Here is a 24,217-nt window from a genome sequence, read left to right on the forward strand (position 1 = left end):
GAGAAGAATTATTATTTCAAGGTACAACACACATTGATAGGCTAAAATGAGAAACTATAAGCAATTCAAATACCAAAATGTTCCATACTGAATCACAAAAATGGGATTTTCAGATTAATCCAACTTGTATTGTCTCATAGAATTTAAGAAGTTGTTCTGGTTCTGTGGATCTTCAATTGCTCTTCACACAGAATATTTTCTTCTTCTTAGAAACAATGTCTCCTGAATGGCTCTGTAATCAGCATGAAAGTGTAGGAAATGGCTTTTCAGAGTGGCTGGGCAAACATGCTTCCGAAGTGATTCATTGTATCATTTTATAATATCTGCAGATTTACACATGGAACTTCAGGATTTCTTTTTTTTTTTTTTGTTCACTCTCAAGTCTATGGACTTCAGTTCCTAAGGCATCAATGATATTTTTTCTAAGTTTAAGTGCATAGGTCTCTAGTTCTAGTGTTTCATATCTTCAATTTCATATATCACTTAGTCAAAAATCTTGTCCTTCCAAATAAAGTCTTGTAACAACTCAGCCATCAAAATGTACCTCTGCATTAAATCTTATTTATCTAACCTGACATCTGTGGCTTTGATGTCATGAACTGCCCTTACAGATCGATCTTTCTCCAGGAGTTCAGTACGCCGTTGTACTTGCTCTGGCTGTCAGGATTGCTATAGAGGCCTTCTGTGTTAGTGTGGATAAGGATTGGTGAGACCACAGCTAATAAGGTGCACCCACCCAAAGAACATAGGCTGACAGTGAATTGCCTGCATATTCATCAAATAAAGATCATTTTAGGGATGCAGTGGGACTGAAGAAAATGAGAAAGTCAAGCAGAAAGACTACTACAAATAACTGATAAAAGTGCCAGGGAATCTTGCTAATGAATGTGACAGTGCCCTGAAGCAAAGAAAGTATCCACATCTACTAATTTGATGTTCTCACACTAACTGGTCAATGTTCTTCATCAAAGTGCTTCTGGGAAAATTAAGAGGCAGGTAAAGGGATTTCCTTGATGACCTTGATTTTCTCCCAGAATGCCTACATATGTTGCAGAAACATCATGGGTTCTGCCAAGTCTTTGAAAGCCTCAGCCATGTTAAAGGCCAATCATTGTTCCTGTAAGGTGGTGTTGAGTTGGTTAACCGCTGGGTCATAAGCTTGCAGAACTGCAAATTTCATGATCTCAAAGTCAGATAGGATTTCATTATCCTTCATTATTCTTTTGATCCAATGTTTGTTTCAACTTCTCAAAAAATTTCTTAATTTTATCTTTTTTTTTCTTAATTTCATCTTAATCTTTAGTCAGTAACTGTTGAGTATTTTCTCTTGCTAGTTTCCAGGTATCCAAGTGAGAAAGAGCATCTCCCCTACACGTTGTCTCAAAGCTCTGGAAGAGGAAATCAAAGGCATTCCTTTCCTGAGCATAGGCATCTTCAATAGATCAGAAGACATACTTGGTGTGGTCAGCAGGAATAGCACAGATCCCACAAATCAGCTGCATATCAGTCAGGCAGAAAACAATGAGGGACTGCCCCAAGAGTCCTTTGTACACGGGCATCTTGGGAGAAATCTTGATCTTGTTCTACTTTTCCACAATACCCATCAGGGAATAATTAACCTGCAACCTGCTAACTCCAGCAGCTGACATTTTCTTATGGCAGGAGGGACACTTGAATGATGATAGTCTCCACAATAAATTCTGCACAGTTCCCTCTATGAGACCTTTCAGGCGCTTTTGGCAGAAGTTATGTGAGCAAGGCAAAACTTGAGGATCATCAAACAGATTGCAACAAATTGGGCACATGAGATCTTCAAGCACTACATCACATTCAGGGAGTCTTCTGTAAGTCAGAGGGCACCAAAGACAATGGTGTTTCTAGGGAAGAAATGCTATCTTCTGGTTGAGTAAGAAGTATGAGCAGTTAGTCAGCAGCTCCATCCAGCTCTACCAGAAGGAGTGCCTCTGGCATCATGAGGGATATGCCACACCCCCTCCAGCCATGGGGGCCACGTGATATGTGCCAGGAATGGCTGCAAGATGGATTCATGGCCCCACATTACTTCTTTATCATTTTTCAAAAGGGAACATTCCTCAGTCATTAGATGAGTCAGTGCTGTAAGAAAAGAACATGTTTTAAATTGGTTGGCTAAATGAAGATGTTTTCCCTGTTTCTTCCAGTATGACAAATCCTACAGATACTAAACTCTAGACTCTTTTAGACAAAACAAAATGTAATTAAAATGTCAGTAGTTATAAGATCTATTTTTTGATTTACATCCTTATTTCACTGTTTGTCAAACATTTTTCTTCAAGCTCATTTTCTCCAAACCCTTGTATAAAATAAAACCCAATGTCCAGTTCTCATTGATCATGCAGATAATATCAACTGATTCAAACAAAGAGAGCTCTCAGAACCGTAATAGCTTAACCTCACCACACCTGCACTGCATGCAGTTCCTGAGGAACTATCAAAGTCTTCAAACATCATTGCTTGGAAACTAGTGGTTTAGATGAAATGTTTTAATCTATGTTTACTTTGCATAGTGTGATTGGTCTCCCGTTACTGATATGCCCATGTAGGAGCCATGAAGTTCAAGTTCTTGAATGATTTTCTTTGATAAAGAACATTAGAAAGTAGAAAATGTTAATGAAAATTTTTTTTTCTAATCGGATCGGTGGCTCTAGCGGCACAAATATTTTCAGCAGAGGGACAGTATTTTAAAATAAAAAGCTTAATGGAAAATCTAACATGTAAAACATATTAAGCCATTTTACATGTAAAATCATGATTTAAAATGTTAATATTCATGAGTGACCCAACCACTAATTAAGTGCAATGTAAGACATTTGCAGGTTTAAAATTACCAAACATTATATTTGCATCAGATGTTATGGTAAGTACTAAAGTTACATACTGGTGAACAAAATTAACATAACCCCACCCATATCAATCTGACAGTCCAAAAGAGAAAAACTTAAATAACCAAAGAAAAACCTATAAATCTTATGAAAAGTCAATATGTTAGACTCAACATTAAATTTATTTCTACATTTTAATGATCTAACATTAAAAATCCAAGTATAAATAAATAAGTAAAAATTATTTCTTAAAAAGTCAGCCCCTGGTATTCTCTAAGACCATTTTTCATTTAAACAAAGATGACAAAAGAAGTGTTATTCTTGAATTTATAGTAAATTCATTTACCTTAACAACAGACATTAATATGATAGTCAATGTGTTAAAAGCATTTCAATGGATACTTTCATTAGTTTCAAAAATAATTTCATAGAAAATGAATGTCAGCAAATATTTTGAACATTTTTGATAAAATGAAAATAAATGCCCCTAAACAATTTTTTTAAAGATTATTTATTTATTTATTTATTTGACAGGTAGAGTTACAGACAGGGAGAGAGAGAAAGCTTTTCCTTCCAATGGTTCACTCACCAAATGGCCTCCATGGCCAGAGCTATGCCAATCCAAAGCTAGGAGCTAGGTCCTTCTTCCTGGTTTCATGTGGGTGCAGGGGCCCAAGCACTTGGGCCATCCTCCACTGCCTTCCTGGGCCACAGCAGAGAGCTGGACTGGAAGAGGAGCAACCAGGACTAGAACTTGGTGCCCATATGGGGTGCTGGTGCTGTAGGCAGAGGATTAACCTAGTGCACCACCATGCCACCCCACCCCTAAACAATTTAAAATATTGTCAATATAGTGTAAGTTTTTCTCTTAAAGAGGTACAGGGAAGACATTTTATTTCATCCTGAAGTGACAGGTAATCTCTTAGTGTTAAACTCTTACAGTAAAAATGATGCTTGTGTTCACATACATGCACTCTTGTACATATAAATGTCATGCATTTCTTCCAAAACTATGCATACTATACATAAGTAAATAAAAATAATAAATGTTATAAATATTCATTACTTATACATCCATTTTTTTAAAGTTTTTGTTTAATTGGTGACTCTCAATTTTCTTTTATTTTAAAGATTTATTTCTTTATTTGAAAGAGTTACTCAGAGAGAGATGGAGAGGCAGAGAGAGAGAGAGGTCTTCCATACACTGGTTCACTCCCAATTGGCCACAATGGCCGGAACTGTGCTTATCTGAAACCAGGAGCCAGAAGCTTCTTTCAGGTCTCCCACATGGGCACAGGGGCCCAAAGACTTGGACCATCTTCTACTGCTTTCCCAGGCCATAGCAGAGAGCTGGATTGGAAATGGAGCAGCCAGGACTCAAACCAGTGCCCAAATGGGATGCCAGCACTGCAGACAGCAGCTTTACCCACTACATCACAGCACTGGCCCCACATATACATCATTTCTATAAAGCATTTTTTTTTCCCCAGAAAACAACTATTTCGTCTTTTGTATCAACATGTGGTACTTGTAAAACTTAGGGAGTATAATCCAATATTTCAAAACATGTATAAGTAGATCAATCAAGTAATTAGTGTTTCCATTTCCTTATAGTTTTTTTCTAAGCTCATCAGCTCCTCCCCTCTAATTGTTCATATAGTATATAATGCAATATTGTGATCTATAGTTTCTTTGCTGTACTGGGAAAGCTAAGAACTGATTATTCCTATATAACTAGATTTTCATAACTATTACCTGATGTCATCTGCCCCTCTTCCCTCATCTTTATTTTAATTAAAATTATTTTAGAATTAAAATATTTTAATTTTAAAATTGGTTATCTTCTATAATGACTCCAATTCTAACTTTCTCACAAGCATACTAGTATTTTAAAGCTGAATATCATATGATTATTTTGTATATGAAAAATATAAAAACACCATTGCCTCCGCCTTGCAGTGCTGGTACACTGGGTTCTAGTCTCAGTTGGGGCACTGGATTCTGTCCCAGTTGCCCCTCTTCCAGGCCAGCTCTCTGCTGTGGCCAGGGAGTGCAGTGAGGGATGGCCCGAGTCCTTGGGCCCTGCACCCCATGGGAGACCAGGATAAGTACCTGGCTCCTGCCATTGGATGAGCACGGTGCACCGGCTGCAGCGTGCCAGCTTCGGCCGACATTGGAGGGTGAACCAACGGCAAAGGAAGACCTTTCTCTCTGTCTCTCTCTCTCTCTCACTGTCCACTCTGCCTGTCAAAATAGATAAATAAATAAATAAATAAATACCATTGGTACTCCAAGATGTGCAATAAGTATTGTCATTCTGACTGCATTTTTAAATATAAAGACATGTAAACATGTAATTTCTTTATTTTCTACTGTGAGGCACACAAGTATGCCTCTATTTTTACTCATCTTATCCTAGAAGAAATAGATAAATTCTTGGACACTTACAACATACTTAAATTGAGCCATGAAGATGTAGAAAGCCTAAACAGACACATAACAAAGACAGAAATTGAATTAGTAATGAAGACCCTCACAACAAAGAAAAGCCCTGGACTGGATAGATTCACTGCTGAATTCTACCAAATACTTAAAGAACTAACCAATTCTTCTGAAATTTTTTAATAAATTGAAAGGGAAAGAATCCTCCCAAATTCTTTCTATGAAACCAGCATCACCTTAATTGTTAAAGCTGAAAAAGATGTAACAGAAAAAGAGAATTACAGACAAATTTCCCTGATGAACATAGACACAAAAATTTTCAACAAAATTCTGGCCAATTGAATCCAACAACACAACAAAAAGATCATTCACCTGAACCAAATGTGATTCATTCCTGGTATGCAGGGATGGTTCAACATTTGCAAATCAATGTGATACATCACATCAACAAATTGAAGAACAAAAACCATATGCTTATTTCATTAGATGCAGAGAAAGCATTTGACAAAATACAACACCCTTTCATGATGAAAAATCTAAGCGAATTGGGTTTAGAGGAACATTCTTCAACACAATCGAGGCAATTCATAACAAACCAATGACCAACTGATACTGAATGGGGAAAAGTTGGAAGCACTCCCACTAAGATCCGGTACCAGTCAGGGATGCCCACTCTCACCATTGCTATTCAATATAGTACTGGAAGTTTTAGCCAGAGTCATAAGGCAAGAAAAGAAATCAAACAATTCAGGAAAGAGGATGTCAAACTATCTCTATTTGCAGATGACATGATTCTATATATAGAGGACCCAACAGAATCCACTAAGAGGTTACTGGAACTCATAGAAGAGTTTGATAAAGTAGCAAGATATAAAATCAATACACAAAAACCAACAGCCTGTGTATACACAGACAATGCCATGGCTGAGAAAGAACTTCTAAGGTCAATCCCATTCACAATAGCTACAAAAAAGTTAAATACCTTGGAATAAACTTAACAAAGGATGTCAAAGATCTCTACAATGAAAATTACAAAACATTAAATAAAGAAATAAAAGAAGACACAAAAAATGGACAAATTTTCCATGTTCATGGATTGGAAGAATCAATACATCAAAATGTCCATTCTTCAGAGAGTAATTTACAAAGTCAATGTGATACCAATCAAAATATCAATGTCACTCTTCTTAGATCTAGAAAAAATGATGCTTAAATTCATATGGATCCACAGGAGACTTTGAATAGCTAAAACAATCTTATACAACAAAAACAAAGTTGGAGACATCACAATACCATACTTTAAGACATCATACAAGACAATTATAATCTAAACAGCCTGGTACTGGTACAAAAACAGATGGACAGATCAGTGTAACAGACTAGAAACACCAGAAATCAATCCAAACATTACAGCCAACTTATATTTGACCAAGGAGCTAACCAATCCCTGGAGGAAGGGCAGCCTCTTCAACAAATGCTGCTGGGAAAACTGGATTTCCACATGCAGAAGTATGAGACAAGACCCCTACCTTACACCTTACACAAAAATCCACTCAACATGGATTAAAGATATAAATCTATGATCTGATTTCATCAAATTATTAGAGAACATTGGGGAAACCCTGAAAGACATTGGCCAGGCAGAGTTCTTGGAAAAGACCCTGGAGGCACAGGCAGTCAAAACCAAAATTAGCAAACAGGATTACTTCAAATTGACAAGTTTCTGTATGGCAAAAAGAAACAGTCAAGAAAAAGAAGAGGCAACCAACAGAATGGGAGAAATTATTCACAAATTATTCAACTGATAAAGGATTAATAACCAGAATCTAAGAGATCAAGAAACTCCACAACAACAAAACAATCAACCCAGTTAAGAGATGGGCCAAGGACTTAAACAGACATTTTTCAAAAGAGGAAATCCAAATGACCAACAGACACATGAAAAAAGGTTCAGGATCATTAGCTATCATGGAAGTGCAAATCAAAACCACAATGAGGCTTCACCTCACTCTGTTTAGAATGGCTTTCATACAGAAATAAACAAACAATAAATGATGGTGAGGATTTGGGGGAAAAGGTACACTAATTCACTGTTGGTGGGAATGCAAACTGGTAAAATCACTATAGAAGACAGTTTGAAGATAGTTCAGAAATCTGAATATAGTCCTATCATATGACCCAGCCATCCCATTCCTTAGAATTTACCCAAGGGAAATGAAATCAGCCATCAAAAGAGTTATCTGCACTTTCATGTTTATTGCACCTCAATTCACAATAGCTAATATATGGAATTAACAACCTAGTCACCCATCAATGGAAGATGGGTCATTTGCAACAAAATGGATGAATCTGGAAAAATCATACTTAGTGAAATAAGGCAGTCCCAAAGGGACAAATACCATATGTTCTCCCTATTCTGTGACAACTAACAGAGCACCTAAAAGGAAACCTGTAGAAGTAAAATTGATACAATGAGAAGCAAAGACTTGAACAGCCCTTGTCTTGAATGTCAAGGAACAGCTTATTATCTCATTTTTTTCTACATAATACCATTGGTTGTACTCTTTACTTAAAATAGAATTAATCATAGGTGTATTAATTCAATGGAAAATATATCCCAGTAAAAAATAAGGGTGGAAATAAGAGAGATACAAGCTGTACAGTTTGGAGCACATTCCCACAGACTTACCTAAGGGTAAGCCTAAAAACGTGCCATGAGACTCTCAATCTCATTAAGCTGGATGGCTTCAATGCCACCTTATGTATTACAGTGATTATATTAAGTGCATAATTGATCATATAGATAGGGTTAAGTGTCAAAGGGATCAAATAAATAAGACCAAGTGTCTGGTAATAACAATAGATAGAATTAAAAAGCAGAGATGTTCCAACATGGGAAGCAGACTGCACAGTGGACTCATAGTATGAGAAATGCCCTAAACAGCACTCTGACCTCAGAATCAGCCCTTAAGGCATTCAGATCTTCCTAAAAAGCCCATGAGAGCATTTCAGGTATGGAGAGCCAAGACATTGTGGCAAAAAATGTTCTACATGAAGGATCTGTGTGAGTGAGATCCCATTGGAAAGAAGGGGCCATCAAAGAAGGATGTACTTTTCTCTGAAGAGAGGAGAGAACTTCCACTTTGCTTATGGCCCTGTCTAAATATTGCTGGGGTTTGTGGACTCAAAAGACTTCCATAGACTTTGCAGCTCATGTCAAGAGATTCAGGTGATCATTGACACCATAAATAAGAGTTAATTGTTCAATCAACAACTGGAGTCCTGTGCACTTACTCCCCATGTAGGACCTCTGTCTTGAATGAGTTGTACTATGATAATTAATTGCAAAACTTGTTTTCAAACAGTACTGTATACTGTGTGCATGTGTGTACAAATTGTTTAAATCTGTACTTAGTACAGAGTTGGTCTTTTATATATAAAGTTAATTAATAATGAATCTTAATGAAGAATGGGATGGGAGAGGGAGTAGCCAGTGGGCTTGGAGGGCAGAAATGGGGAGGAAGAACCACTATATTCTTAAAGCTGTACTATGAAATTTGTATTCATTAAATAAAAGCTTTCTTTTAAAAAAGAGACTATTGGAACTCCCATATGTGCTTGATAAAGTAGCAGGATATAAAATCAACACACAAAAATTATCTTCCTTTGCAAATGCAGACAATACCACAGCTGAGAAAGAACTTGTAAGATCAATCCCAATAGCTGCAAAGACAGGCAAAGACAGGTGGCAACATATCAAAAGTCACTGCACAGGTGGCTGAGATGACAACTCCACCACCACAAACACAAAACCCACCACCTAAACCCATTGGCACTTGGGGACCAACCTGATCAGAGCAACTCAGGAATACCTGGTTTACAGGTGGCTCAGCCTTGGTAGACCCTGGAAAGGTGCAGCCTGTAGACCCTCAGATAGAATGATCCTGACAAAAGAGGGAATAGACAATTCAGCACAACATGCAGAAACGCTTGCAATTTGGTTAGCAGTAGAAAAAACAATCCAAGAAGGACACAAACACATTTACATTTGCAATAATTCACAGTGCTCATACAATGCATTCATAATTTCGCCTAGTAAATGGAAAAAAAATAATTGGCAAATCTGTGGTAAAGATATATGGTCCAATGAGACATGTGCTAAGATATCTGAGTCTAAATAAACTTAAAATAATGATTTAACAAACTTAAAATAATGATTACTCATGTAGATGCCAGTACTAATAAACCCCATCATGAAGCACAATACAATGAGGTGGTAGACAGATTTAGATCAAATAGCAACTATTAGCTAAAAAAAAAACCTAATAATTGGTAAATTAACATACCTAAATTGAAAATCACTAAACAAAATTGAGAATATAAAGTAAAAATACACTAAAATTAAAGAAAAATCCAAATGGAAAATAGTTAATACTGATCCATTAGAGATAACAAAAGAAACTCTTCAATTACATCAATGGCTAGGACATATAGGAACACATGCAATGTACAAATGGGTTCCTGATTGAAACCTACCCATTACGTGGCAACAGTGTAAGAATGCTATTAAAATGTGTACAGATTGTCCAAATATATCACCAAGATTTATACACAGAGAACCACCATTAAATTATAAAATTAGAACATTTAGCTGTTTACTACAAATAGACTTTATAGATCCATTCATTACTCAAGCTCCAAAAGAAATATGCATGTACAATAGTAGACACTGAAACAGGACTGGAAATTGCTAGAGAATGCAAACACCCAAACCAGGACAACACTATTAGTATTTACGGACATGGATTTCACTCTTGGGAGTCCCAATAGTGATTGAAAGTGATCAAGGATCCCACTTTATGGGATATAAAAGATGGGCAGAAAATTTTGACATCATATTGAACTGGGGCTGGTGCTGTGCCGCCATGGGTTAACATCTTGGCCTGAAGCACTGGCATCCCATATGAGTGCCAGTTTCTAGTCCTGACTGCTCAACTTCCTATCCAGCTCTCTGCTATGGCCTGGACAAATAGTACAAGATGGCCCAAGTCCTTGGGCCTCCACACCTGCATGGGAGACCTGGAGGAAGCTCCTGGCTCCTGGCTTCAGATTGGTGCAGCTCCGGTCATTGAGGCCAATTGAGGAGTGAACCATCGAGTGCAAGACCTCTCTCTCTCTCTCTCTCTCTCTCTCTCTCTCTCTTTCTCTCTCTGCCTCTCCTTTCTCTGTGTAACTCTGACTTTCAAATAAATCAATCAATAAAAAATAATATGGAACTACCATATGGCATATAATCCACATGCTAGTGGTAACATAGAAAGGTTTAACAGATGAATTAAACCTGAAATACTTCAAGACAATAATAATAAAAAAATTGCAAAATGCCCTAGACATTGCAGTTTTTGAATTAAACTCCAGAACAAGAATAAACACAGAACACCCACATAAAGCATAACACAAAATGCCAATGATTTATTAGAAGTAACACCACAACAAAATTCAAAACACAAAGTCAAACCTTATAAGTTAATTTAAAAAAAAACATTTAAGGATCAAATGTTACCCTCACAAGAAATTATAGCTAACAGACCAGGAAACACATACTGGACTACAAGCAATAAAGAACAATTAAAACTCCCAAGGAGAGATGAGTTAATATTTTTTGTAAACTCAGGTCAATACTCTTATACTGGGGCTAGCACTGTGGTGCAGCAAGTTAATGCCCTGGCCTGAGGTGCCAGCAAGCCATATGGGCACCATTTGAGACCCAGCTGCTCCACTTCTGATCCAGGTCACTGCTGTGGCCTGGGAAGGCAGTGGAAGATGGCTCAAGTCCTTGGGCCCCTGCACCCATGTGGGAGACCCAGAGGAAGCTCCTGGCTCTTGGCTTCAGATCGGCACAGCTCCAGCCATTTTGGCCAACCAACGGATGGAAGACCTCTCTCTCTTTCTCTGCCTCTCCTCTCTCTGTGTAACTCTGACTTTCAAATAAATGAATAAATCTTTAAAAAAAAAACTTGTGCTTATCTGAAGTAGGATCATGCCAGCAAATAGCCAACCCAATCTGGATCCATCAACAATACAGGCCATCACTACCTTCATAAAACCATTACTGCCCTTGGATGGATTTATGACAACCAACTACTAGACATCCTGGTGAGTATCCTGCACAAGAGTCCAACCTCAGAGTTTGAGCCCAACATCTTCAACATTTACACTGACACAGACATTAAATTTAACACTCAATAACACTGATCTACCCTGATGATGGGATGCCAATCTGCCTGTGCAACCCCATGAAATCAACTTCAAGGTTCTTCCAAACATGCTTCCTACAATATATACAACCTGTTTAACCTTTACTGTGGTTGTCCTGTCTTGACATTAACATTTTATGAACAGTCAGTGAACAGCAGTGACTGGTAGAGAAAGCTCATCTCCAACTACACCTTCTGTTTGATCAAAACCTTAAAAGAATAAAATTCAATGGATATTAATAATTGGACTATAATCAGTACAAACCCATATACATATATGGTAGAACTGCAGAGCCCAGAAGGAATTATACAAAGATTCCATTCATCACCTTTTACACTGGATCAATTCCCAATTGGATACACAACCCAGGAATGTGAATAAAGAGCCCAGGAGTGTATGGAAACAGATGAAAATTATGAAGATTTCATCTTGATTGATGATGAGACAGATGGCATTGGTATAAATCAAGAATAGTTCATCAAAAATATAATAACCTATATCGATGACTTACTTCCACAATTAAATATTCATCATCTCACCATTGTATACCAATTATTGGGATGACCAATTAGAAGACATCTTGACAAACTTTACTACTGCTCCTGAGACAGAAACAGAATAGTATGAGATGCCTCATCATTTCCTATATTATCCTTCAATTTCTTCAAATTTCAATCTCAAGCCCCCCCCCCCATATTTCACCACCAACCCTGCTACTCCAATCTACAATCATACTGACAATCTGGAAACATCTTGATGAAAACATTACCAAAGTGGCCAGACACTTTGATCATAAATAGCTTGCCAAAAAATCTCTTATAACATTAATAACTTTTATGCCAAATATGCCTTCTGCTTTTATGTAAGTCAGTATGTTTATACAGAACAATGCAAAGAATACTGCAAAGCAAATAGAAGATATAGTGTCTGGCAAGCAGAGTTTTGGCCAGTGAACAATTTGGCAGAGCTTTGACAAGATGCAGCAGATCCACTCAGCCATCACTTGGAATAAGCCATTGTTGCCCAAGAGGATGGAAAGCAGTTGTGAGGCTTGATTTTTATCCCCTCTCTGGGGTAGGTGGGCAGTGATTGTGATCTAGGGCATCCTCAATCACAAGCCCATCCTTTTTGGGTGTCACCAACCAGAAGTTGGTTTTGGGTGTGGCCAATGGTGTGATAGAAGCCTTCTGAGTGAGACCAATTGTGATACGGTAAAGTGGGTGAAGTAAAGTAGTGGCCAACTGGTTGGCTGCTTCTTTATGATGTAATGTTCTTCTGTCCTTATGGTGCTGACAAGCTGTGTCTGTTTCTGGCAGAAGATCTGGGCAGTTCCTCGTGCTTAGTAGCATTAGCTAAAGTAACTCGATCTTGGTTTGATTTTTCTCTTTCTTTTTGGGCTAGTGGTGCTCTGTAACTCTTTTGGGACTCCTGCAGGATTCCCTACAATGTGCCAGCAGGAGTTGTTTATTTTGAAATTGGAGATATAGATTCAATGGGGATCCTTGAGAAGACAAAGTGGGAAAGTCACACTCAATTGTTGCTGACTTCCCTTTGTCAACTCAATTCCTCTGTCTGAATTAATGTTATACCTCCCACATAGTGATTAGCGCTTGTAATTTCAAGCCGCTTATCAATGACCTGAGTACTAATACATATTTTGTGTTAAATCTACAAAAATGTATATAATGTAGCTGCTGTGGTAAACATAAAAAGAGTGATAATCAGAGTGGAATTGACTGAGGATCTTACAAGAATTAAGATCCAAGTCAATCTTGTAATAATCATTAATGAAAATATATACATTCATGCATCTCATGTCTGATTAGGTTTAGTCCTATATTAATTCATTTAATATTCTTTAGAAACAGACATAGATAAGATAAATACCACTTTCCTCTTCACCATCCACAGAAAACCTGCTCCCTGAGTTAATCATTCTATTAAGTTTAATTTTCTCAAGCATTTTTAGCCATGTCTACATATAGAATGCATAACAAAGATGAGAATTCTCATTTTATGCATACTTGATTTTGGAATATTAGTGTATAAAGTGTTACATGAATTCAAATAATTAAATGTACATGTTTTAAAATGATCTGAAATACAAATTTTTAATTACTTATGGAGATATTATTTTCACTTAATTATCATGTAACTTTTCCATTCAGAGTGTACAATTGAGTGGTTTTAACAGATATATGGAATCATGATGGCTGTCAATTAAGAACACATTTACCACTTCAGCTACAAACTCAGTACCCTATAACTGTTCCTTAATGATGGCTTCATCCCTCCAACCCAAACTAAACACAAATCTAGTTAGTTTTTTTCATAGAATTTTGTACTGTGAACATCCCATTTGATGGATGCAGGTTTCCAAGAGTTCCCATGCCCAATGTGGAGCCCATCCACAAGTTGGGCCTGGGGCCCACCTCACAATTGCACTCACAGTGCACAGGAACAGCAACAGGCCCATGGAAAGGAGGAGAAGTAGAGATGATTTCTCACATCCAAGGTATCCAGTCAACTGGCAGAAAGGAAAACTTCCCATTCTTGGCTTCACACAATTGGACTGCAGTTTACTGACAATGATTCAGGAGAGGAGAGGGAAAGAGAAAATCTAAATTCAAATATCACTGAATTTCCATGCTGTTACTTAATCTTAGCAGATTTAAAAAAAAAAAGATTTATTTATTTGGAAAGCAAATTTGCAGAGAGTCAGAGGCAGAGAGAGAGAGAGAGAAAGAAAGTCTTCCATCCACTCATTCACTCTCCAGATGGCTGCAACTACCAGACATACACTGATCCAAAGCCAGAAGGCAGGAGCTTCTTTCAAGTCTCCCAAGAGGGTTCAGGGGCCCAAAGGCTTGGGCCATCCTCTACTGCTCCCCGAGACCATAGCAGAGAGCTGGATCAGAAGTGGAGCTTTACCCACTATGCCACAGCACCAGCCTCAATCTTAGTAGATTTTAGCAGTTATGTTTTCATTCATGGCTGTTTTTGAGACCATTTAAAGAGCATTTAGAGGGTTGGATTTCTGTTTATATTTAAGGAATTTTCACCAATTTAAGAATAATGTAGGTCTATATAACTACTTGGTGGCCTATAAGAAATCTTTATAAAGATCTTTCAATTGTAATGAATTGTAATGAACAAGTAATTCATGAATTACTTGTAATTGTCATACAGTAATGACACATTAACTCTGACAATTAACATCATCAATCAATTGTCAATATCCTGAGAGTCACATGGTTATTGACATCCTTTGGAGGCTTTGAGGAAGCCAAAGTGTCATATGTTTTGTTATACTTTAGCAATTAAAAAATTCTAGAGGCCAGAGTTCTGGTGTAGCAGGTAAAGCTGCCGCCTGTGGTGCTGGCAACCCATGTGGGTGCCAGTTCAAGTCCTGGCTGCTCCACTTCCAATCCAACTCTCTGCTATGGCCTGGGAAAGCAGTGGAAGGTGGCCCAGGTCCTTGGACCCCTGCACCCATGTGGGAGACCTGGAGGAAGCTCCTGGCTCCTGGCTTTGGATCAGCACAACTCCGGCCATTGCAGACAGTTGTGGAGTGAACCAGCAGATGGAAGATCTCTCTATCTCTCTGCCTCCCCTTCTCTCTCTGTGTAGCTCTGACTTTCAAATAAATAAATACATCTTTAGAAAAAAATTCTGTACTAGTCACCCCAAGTTCATTGAATTAGTAAAATTCATTCACGTATTTAAAACACCTTTGACAATAATTTTGAAAACCTTAGATGATACATAAAATTTCAAGGAATTGAAAATTCATTGATAATGAAGTATGAACTTAATTTAATAGGTAATGAAAAGATAAACGAGAGAATATGCCAAAATTTTAGTTGCATCAATAGATTATGCCTTTTTGGATTGTTTCTTTCCTATGTGTTCTATAATCCTAATGGCTAATTTAGAGCAACAAGTTAAAATTTGCAAGGTCTTTAAGAAAACATCTCTCATGTAGACTAGTCTATATTGATGTAAGGCATGATTTCTAGAAATCATGTATTAGGAATCATGTATTCTAATGTTTACTTTTCAGGAACAATGAATGGTGGATGCCATATATATGTGTAACTGCAGATTTTATTACCATTTTTCTACTTCTCATCACAGTTAATTGTTCCCTAATTTCATCATATCAGATATTATATTGATTTTACCTATACAAAACACTTAGACATCCCATACTGGTTTGTGTATGTGTATACAAGTGTAAGTGTCTGTGTGTGTATGTGTGTTCATGCAGGTGCCATATAAGACAGCGATTGTATTGAAAATGCTGTGAGGAGCCCTACTCCTAACTTCAAATATTCAGTCCTCCTTAGAACTGCCCACCTCTGAGGCAGAGCAGTGGGTCCCTTTTCATTGTTCTGGGCTGAACTGTTTGTCCTCAAAATTCATATCTTGAAACACTAATCCCAGGGGCCAGCATCATGGCACAGGTTAATCCTCTGCCTGTGGCACCGGCATCCCATATGGGCACCAGTTCTAGTCCCACCTGCTCCTCTTCTGATCCCGCTCTCAGCTATGGCCTGGGATAGCAGTGGAGGATGGTCAAGTCCTTGGGCCCCTGCACCCGCATGGAAGACCAGGAAGAAGTACCTGGCTCTTGGCTTCAGATCGGCGCATCTCTGGTTATTAAAAAAAGAAAAGAAACACTAATCGCAAATTAAACTATTTACCAATAAAACAATTAAATAGGTAGTTGAGTTTTTTTTCCCCCCTCTCATTCTGGTGTGTTGAACTGATTTTGTCTCTTTGCTGCAAAAGGGAAATGGAAAGTTTTATTAAAAGCTGTGAGATGTTTTTATACTCTCTTTCAAAATATGGAAATGCATATTAGTCATATTTAATGTGAAAGAGTTCTGAAGTACAATGTAGTAAGCAGAAACTGGTAGGATCTTTAAGTCAAAATGGAAAATGATCTACTAATTCGAATCATATATTACTAAGTGTGATTTACCCTACCAGAGGAAACCTCCATGGTGTCTCTCACTGTTTCCTTCAGAGAAGTAGTCATTATTCAAAGATGTAGAAATACACATATTGCTAATAAGTTTCAAATGCCTGATTAAGGAATGGGAGAATTAATTTCTTGGTAGCTGTCAAATCACTGGACCGAAAACTCAGAAATAATTGACCTCTTCAAACCAAACCAAGAGATGCTGTAAACACTCAAAGGGCAAGCTCTGAGACCTGGGGCCCTTTGTGTCACTTCTTAGGAGCAGGTGCCAGGGTGTGCTCAGCCATCCCCGTCCCCACACACCAGTGGGTCTGTAACAGTAAGTCCTTTCTCAAACGTGTGATATTTGCAGCATGATGTGCGTGTGTGATTAGAGCCAACTGCGGTTGATTGGTTGCTAACTAAAAGGCTAGAGCTCAAGAGCAGCATGCAGGAGAGCAGTGGGCATGTGGAGTGGTGTCATCACAGAGAAGGGGCTGTGCTGGTGAGTTCTGCTGCCATCTGGAAGAAGTCAGTACACTGTAATTACCACTTAGCCAGTGACAGTCTGTTGCATCCAGAGCCGAAAACTTGCCCAGATGTGATTTTTATAATAAAGGTGATATGCCAAATAACTTTTTAAAAAAAGATTTATTTATTCAAAAGTCAGAGTAACACAGAGGAGAGGCAGAGAGAGAGGTCTTCCATCTGATGGTTCACTTCCCAATTGGCCGTAATGGCCGGAGCTGTGCCAATCAGAAGCCAAGAGCCAGGAGCTTCTTCTGTGTCTCACTTGTGGGTGCAAGGGCCCAAGAACTTGAGCCATCTTCTACTGCTTTCCCAGGCCATAGCAGAGAGCTGAATCAAAAGCGGAGCAACTGGGTCTTAAAGTGGCTCACATAAATGATGCTGGCACTTCAGGCCTGGGCGTTAACCCACTGCCTGATATTAAAATAGTGCACTCAGAGAATTTCATCATGACAGCCTCCATTTTGGACTACCCCTTCAGCACTGTAAGTTTCTACAGCACCAACAGCAGTGTGGGCCATGAAGGATTCTTGCTGGGAGAGATAAGAGGGAACTTTCAGCATCAGTGAGTCATGCATTAGAAAGAAAGAATTTCTGCAAATAATTTAAATCCATAACCATCAGCTTTGTTCAAAACTTCATTTTCTGTAACTGTGAAAATGAAATTAAGGGAGAGATTTGAGACAGAATTCTTAAAGATATGTGAAAGAAGGTTACTGAGTGGTACATAACTTGGCAAACCTGCAGGTTTTATATAAGGAACAGATCACCCATAAACAGCTCACTCACACCACCAGAGTGTCCAATCTTGGCTTCCTTCTCTTCAGCTTCACCTCCACTATCAGCAATTTTATTCCTGTTTTAGAGTTTAGGCTCTCTTTAGTTCAATTTGAAGGTATAATCACAGGATATCACTACTCCCAATCTAGGTAATACTAGCAAGCAAAAACACAGTGTCTTCAGTGTCAAACACTGTTCAGTATTATGCCAAACTTATTAAAGAACATGATACAGGAATTTTTACAATGATGGAATAATAAAAATCATTAGAGCAATTTATCAGGTTTATAGTGCACACAAAAAGAAAGTGCTGTCAGTGTGTCAAATGTAGAGCACAGCGTGCAAATTGTTGAGTATTATCAGGGAGAAGTGAAAAAATTAAGACAAATCATGCTGGGTAAAAGTATATGGGAACAAGATTTCAGCAGGCAATGTTAAGCAGGGAATCACCACATAGAAGTATGCAATCATTGTTTATTCAATGGATGCCCTAGTCTGGGTTCACAGCTGGGAGGTAGAAATACACTTGGAAATGCAGAGGTCCCTTATCCTCTTCATGATGACTTTTACCCAACCAAGACAGTATTCTCAGTCATTCTCACATGGAAGCAAGTGTCTTTTTGCCTTTATCTCAGCTGTGGGCTCTTTCAAATATGCTTCCTCCACTGCTGGACTTAAGTATCCTGCAAGGGGAGCAGATTTTCTTCCCCAGAAGAGCAGCTAGGGACAACAGTGGGGAATCAGGTGTCAATGATTGTAAAAATTTAATCAACCCTACAGAGCCCTCTAGTGGTGAATAGTCACATTCAAATGATTCATGACCCATTATTATAGCCCAATGAGGACCCCAGCAACACTCAGACCTCCCAGAGTTAATTCAACCAAAGAGGCTCTCCAGTTAGCACACCTTCTCTTGCTTGTTATTGAGAGAGGCACTTGAGGACTTAATCTAGGACAGCTTCCATGTCAGATGCTTTGACCCTCAAGAGGAGAGTTCTTGCACACAGTAATCATAAGCCTCTCTCCCTGGTCCATGTCCTTGGATGCAATGTGCAAGCTTCATGACACAGAAAAATTAACAAAAAGAAAGAAAGAAAAAAAAAGAAAAATAACAAAGAAAAGAAAAAGAAATAAAGAGAAAGAAGAAAAAAGAAAGAAGAAAAGAAAAAGAAATAAAAAGAAGAAAGAAAAAAGAGAGAAAAAGAGAAAGAAAGGAAGAAAGAATGAAAGAAAGAAGAAAGAAAAAGAGAAAAAGAGGAAGGAAGGAAGGAAGGAAGGAAGGAAGGAAGGAAGGAAGGAAGGAAGGAAGGAAAAAATTGTGTTGTGATACAACTCATGGGTTTACCGTAAATTTAGATAAAGTGGGGGCCGGTGCTGTGCCACAGTCATTAAGCCTCTGCCTGTGGCACTGGTATCCCATGCAGGTACCAGTTCATGTCTCGGCTGCTCCATTTCCAATCCAGCTCTGTGCTAATGACCTGGGAAAGCAGTGGATGGTGGCCCAAGTGCTTGGACCCCTGCACCCATGTGAGAGACCCAGAAAAATCTCCTGGCTCCTGGCTTTGGATTGGCTCAGCTCTGGCCATTGTGGCCATTGGGGAGTGAACCAGCAAAGGGAAGACCTCTCTGTCTCTCTCCTGTCTGTCAAATAAGTAAGTAAATATTTAAAAAAAATAGATAAAGTGAAATTTTTCTGTGTAATTTCTGTTCTATAAAGTAAATCAGAAATTAGAGACTAAGCATAATTGGTTTTCCAATGTTTTGTAAATCAAAAATTTACCTCTTGTAGATTCATGCAGTAAAATTTACTTTTTCAAAGAGGGACAATTTTAACAAGAGCCTTCAAAGTATTTTCTATGATGAGCCAAATTCACTGTTGTCAGAAAAAAAAATTTAAATTTTAGGAAGGCCTAATAGAATGAATCAGATGTGCCTTCTATTCACATGACTTTGTGAGATTAAGAGAGAGTGCTTTGTTTCAACCTTTTTTTTTTTTTTGACAGGCAGAGTTAGACAGAGAGAGAGAGATGGAGAGAAAGGTCTTCCTTCCATTGGTTCACCCCCCAAATGGCTGCTACGGCTGGCATTGCACCAATCCAAAGCAAGGAGTCAGTTGTTTCCTCCTTGTTTCCCATGTGGGTGCAGGGCCCAAGCACTTGGGCCATCCTCCACTGCCTTCCTGGGCCACAGCAGAGAGCTGGACTGAAAGAGAAGCAACCAGGACAGAACCAGCGCCCCAACCAGGAATAGAACCCAGAGTGCCAGCGCCACAGGTGGAGGATTAGCCTAGTGAGCCATGGCGCCAGCCTGTTTCAACCTTTTTCTACTAGGCTGATGAATATTGTCACTTGAAATGTTTTCATTTAAAACTGAATTCTAATTACCAATAATCAATCATTCAAATTAGTACATGATAATAGACATTAATTACTTTTCTTTTAGTATATCATAGTGACAAAACTGCGGTAGTAGCACATTTATAGTTTGTTCTGGAGTCCTTATTAAAATATTTTTTTTCTTGAAACTGTTCTGCTTTCCTAGTTTCTTTTTCAAAAAATTATTGATTTACTTACCTGAAAGTCAGACTTTTCAGAAGAGAGAGAGGGAGAAGGAGAGAGAGGGAGACAGGGAGAGTACAAAGTACTGTTTGAAGATTACTTTTACAGTTAATTCTCATAGTACAACACATTAAGGACAGAGGTCCTACATGGGGAACAAGTGCACAGTGACTCCTGTTGTTGATTTAACAATTGACACTCTTATTTATGGTGTCAGTAATCACCCAAGGCTCTTGTCATGAGCTGCCAAGGCTATGGAAGTCTCTTGAGTTCACAAACTCTGACCTTATTTAGACAAGGCCATAATCAAAGTGGAAGTTCTCTCTTCCCTTCAGAGAAAGGTACCTACTTCTTTGATGGCCCGTTCTTTCCACCAGGATCTCACTCACAGAGATCTTTCATTTAGGTCATTTTTTGCCACAGTCTCTTGGTTTTCCATGCCTGAGAAACTCTCATGGGCTTTTTAGCCAGATCTGAATGCTTTAAGGGCTGATTCTGAGGCCAGAGTGCTGTTTAGGGCAGTTGTCATTCTATGAGTCTGCTGTGTATCCTATTTTCCATGTTGGATCATTCTCTGCTTTTTAATTCTATCAATTATTATTAGCAGGCACTGATCTTTTTTATGTAATCCCTTTGACATTTAATGCTATATTTATGATCGATTATGAACTTAAACTGATCACTTTAACTAGTAAGATGGCATTGGTAAATGTCAACTTAATGGGATTTGGAGTCCCATGACCTATGGCAAGAGAACAAATTTTTCAAATGCTGTTTAATTAAAAGCATATCCATGGGGTCTTGTATATTTTTTCTTATTTAATCTTTGAAGTACACATCTACTTATGGATTGAATTCTTAATTCTGTGTGAGGAGAAATGTAGGTCAAAGTTTTCATAATATAACAAAATTGCCTTGCAAAATATAACATGGCAAGAATTTGCATTCATGTGTACTTCTTTTCAAAGCTCAGAATCCTAAACATGTACATCTTTAGGGGTGCATATCAGATGCAAATTTTATCTGGAATATCACCTTCTAGCTTATTCACACTATTGTTCTATATGACTCATTTGTAGTACTGCAAGAGGATTCCCCCTCTATTGGACCCATTTGCAATAACACCAACCTCTTATTCATATTTTCCAGTTCACTGTAGTTATTCATTTAATCATACATTAAAAAAGACTCTAAAATCTCATTCACCATGTCTTCTGGTTAAGGATGTAAACTTGGTAACTCCAAACATTGGCAGATCCTGTGACTGCATCTGACAGAGCATATGACTAGTGTATTTATACTGGTCTAACTAAACTCATCTTTACAAAATCACTTAATATGTGTATCTGTCTATATCTAAAAGTTATACAATTTTTTGTTCATGAGTACTTCATATCATCATGCATGGATTGAGTGTTTTCACATATTCACATCACCATTCCCTTTTCATGTGGAATGGATAATATGACATAATGTCTCTACTGATGCCATAAGAGTTATACATAGGGGCTGGCACTGTGGCATGTGCTGGCATGCAGCACAAAGAACTGAGTTTCCTGAAACAGAGAGTGGGAATGTGGGGACAAGGATGCAAAGAATGGAGCCAAGACAAATCCTGATCAAGGCTCGTTTATTCAACAAGTCCAGTAGTATTTAAACATGACCAGTCATACACAAGAAGGCACACAAAAGATTTACATATCCAAAAGACTTTTGGTGTTACAAAGGGTTCCCAATAAGGTTCTTCTGCTTAACAGATCACAAAATGTTATCAATCATTGATTACAAGGGTATAATAAAACACCTAGGTGATAAATGCAGGTTTCAGGTGTGACTGATTATCTACACCATCTCTTGTGAGAAGTTTAGCAGTGAGATATGGTTCTTCCTGCCTCTTCCTGGAATCTCCTTAGCCTTTTGTCTGTGCCAGGATGTCTCCATCCATATGTTTAAGTGTAAACAAAAGGGGCGACTGCCTGTGGCTGCCCACATTTCCCCCTTTTTTATTTTTTGAGGCATTGTTCCTGTCTTAGGTTACCCATGTCTCTTCTTGTCCTTACCCGTCATTGGACACCCCAGACATCCTCTGAGGCTCCTGTCTTAGGTTGGTACAAGGAGACCAAGTCTTACCCATCATTGGAATTCAATGCCATCCTTTTTGGCTTGGGGGTGAAGCTGTGAATGCAACTTTAAAATCTCAGACCAAATGGCACCAAATGACACAGAGAGGCCTCAGAATATACAGGGGAGGCACAGAAGAAAAAGCAGGAGCAGCAATAAAGGACCCAGCAATGTCAAAACCAGGGGGTCCATTGAGGTCCACCAAAAGAAAAGGGATTAGTTAGAAACATATGCTGAAGTTCAACTTTTAGCTGCTGTACCAGATATTTTATGTAAGGAACATTATTTGAGATATTAAAGCAGCAACCTCCAGGAATCAAGTCACAGCTTATACAATCTTTCAGTAGTAAGTAGTCAATGGCAGCCCGGATGAGCAACACACCTGTCCGGACCTGATCAAGTTCTGTTAGGCAGAAAGTTAGGTATGAGCTTATGTGTGTGTGACAAAGGCCTCCGGAGAAGACTTCTATGTCCAGCATATGCATCTACATCTGAAAGCTATCCCGATAATGCTTCAGGGGCAGCCCAGTGTTCGCATCCTGCCCTGCCCCCTTCTACCTGATAACCTGCCAGGCAGAGATCCCTGCCCCTTCTGCCTGACAAATCTTCCACAATCTCCCAGATGCAGCCCAGTATCTGCATTTCAAACACCATGCTCTGGATCCCCATTCTCTAGGGGGTCCTGCTCACCCTTCCTCTAAACTCAGGATGGCACCAGCTAGACTTCCTCTTGTCTGATACCTTCAAGGGAAAACTCAGATAGGAGCTTCTTAGTATTTACAGCCATAAAATCCTTTGTTTCAGGAGGAGATGTGTGAAGACAAAAACCCATCTCCTTAAAAACCCTGGGCCTCAACCGGACTGTGCACTCAGCCTCTCTGCTGAGCCACCCGCCTGGTCTGGCCAGGTGTAATCTCTCTCTCATCATGTAACCTCACTCCCCCCCTAGTCTCTCAGGCTCTGTCTGGAGGGGTGCCCATCCATCCTTAAGGATGTCCCTTCCCTAATAAACCTTGTTATTTTACCTCCCACTACTCTCTGTCTCACACCTGAATTCTTTCTTGCACAAAGACAAGAACCCTGCAATTTCTCCAGTAACAGTTCCTCAGCAATATTGGCTAAGGCAGCAGCAGTCGTGTTCACAGTTTTCGTAACAATACATGCTAGTTCTCTTAATCCGTGTTTGCATAAGCAAGCCCAGCAGCTCCTGCCATGGAGGCAGCAAGGAAAAAAGCTTCCCAATCCCCGGGAACATGGAAATTATCAGTACATCCTTCATAAATCATACGCGTATATCTTCTTTTGTACAGATTCTTATCTGTAGGTTTGAGGAGGGGTGCAACCCATCCAAGGGAGCATTTACCCCTATCATGAGGAGCTAGAGAGCTATATGCATAATAATCACCCAGAAAAACCCATCCTTTAGGAGCTTCGCTCCCATTGAATCGAGAAAGCTGAGTTTTGTTTAATTGCCAAGGCACATAGTATAACCTTTTGGTCGAATTGCTAATTTTTAGAGAAGTAGGATTTATGCCGGTAATTTTTGTAAACTCCTTTTTAGTAGAAGGATCTCCCAGGATATTGTTAGTTAACAGGTCTGTAGGAGAATTGGCTGTATTTACACAAAAGGATGACGTATTAGCTGAGGCAGCTAAATGTAGCCAGAAATTGCTACTTTCGACAGAGAAGGAGGAATTGACCAT

General features: G+C 38.8%; 1 pseudogene; it reads right to left on the reverse strand.

Moving 5' to 3' along the window:
- Positions 1-787: 787 nt before the first annotated feature.
- Positions 788-24,217, reverse strand: LOC138844816 (E3 ubiquitin-protein ligase TRIM13-like; annotated as a pseudogene).

This window comes from Oryctolagus cuniculus, chromosome 12 (genome assembly GCF_051225735.1).
Source record: "Oryctolagus cuniculus isolate XC-2025 breed Fujian yellow rabbit chromosome 12, ASM5122573v1, whole genome shotgun sequence".
NCBI classification, from domain to species: Eukaryota; Metazoa; Chordata; class Mammalia; order Lagomorpha; family Leporidae; genus Oryctolagus; species Oryctolagus cuniculus.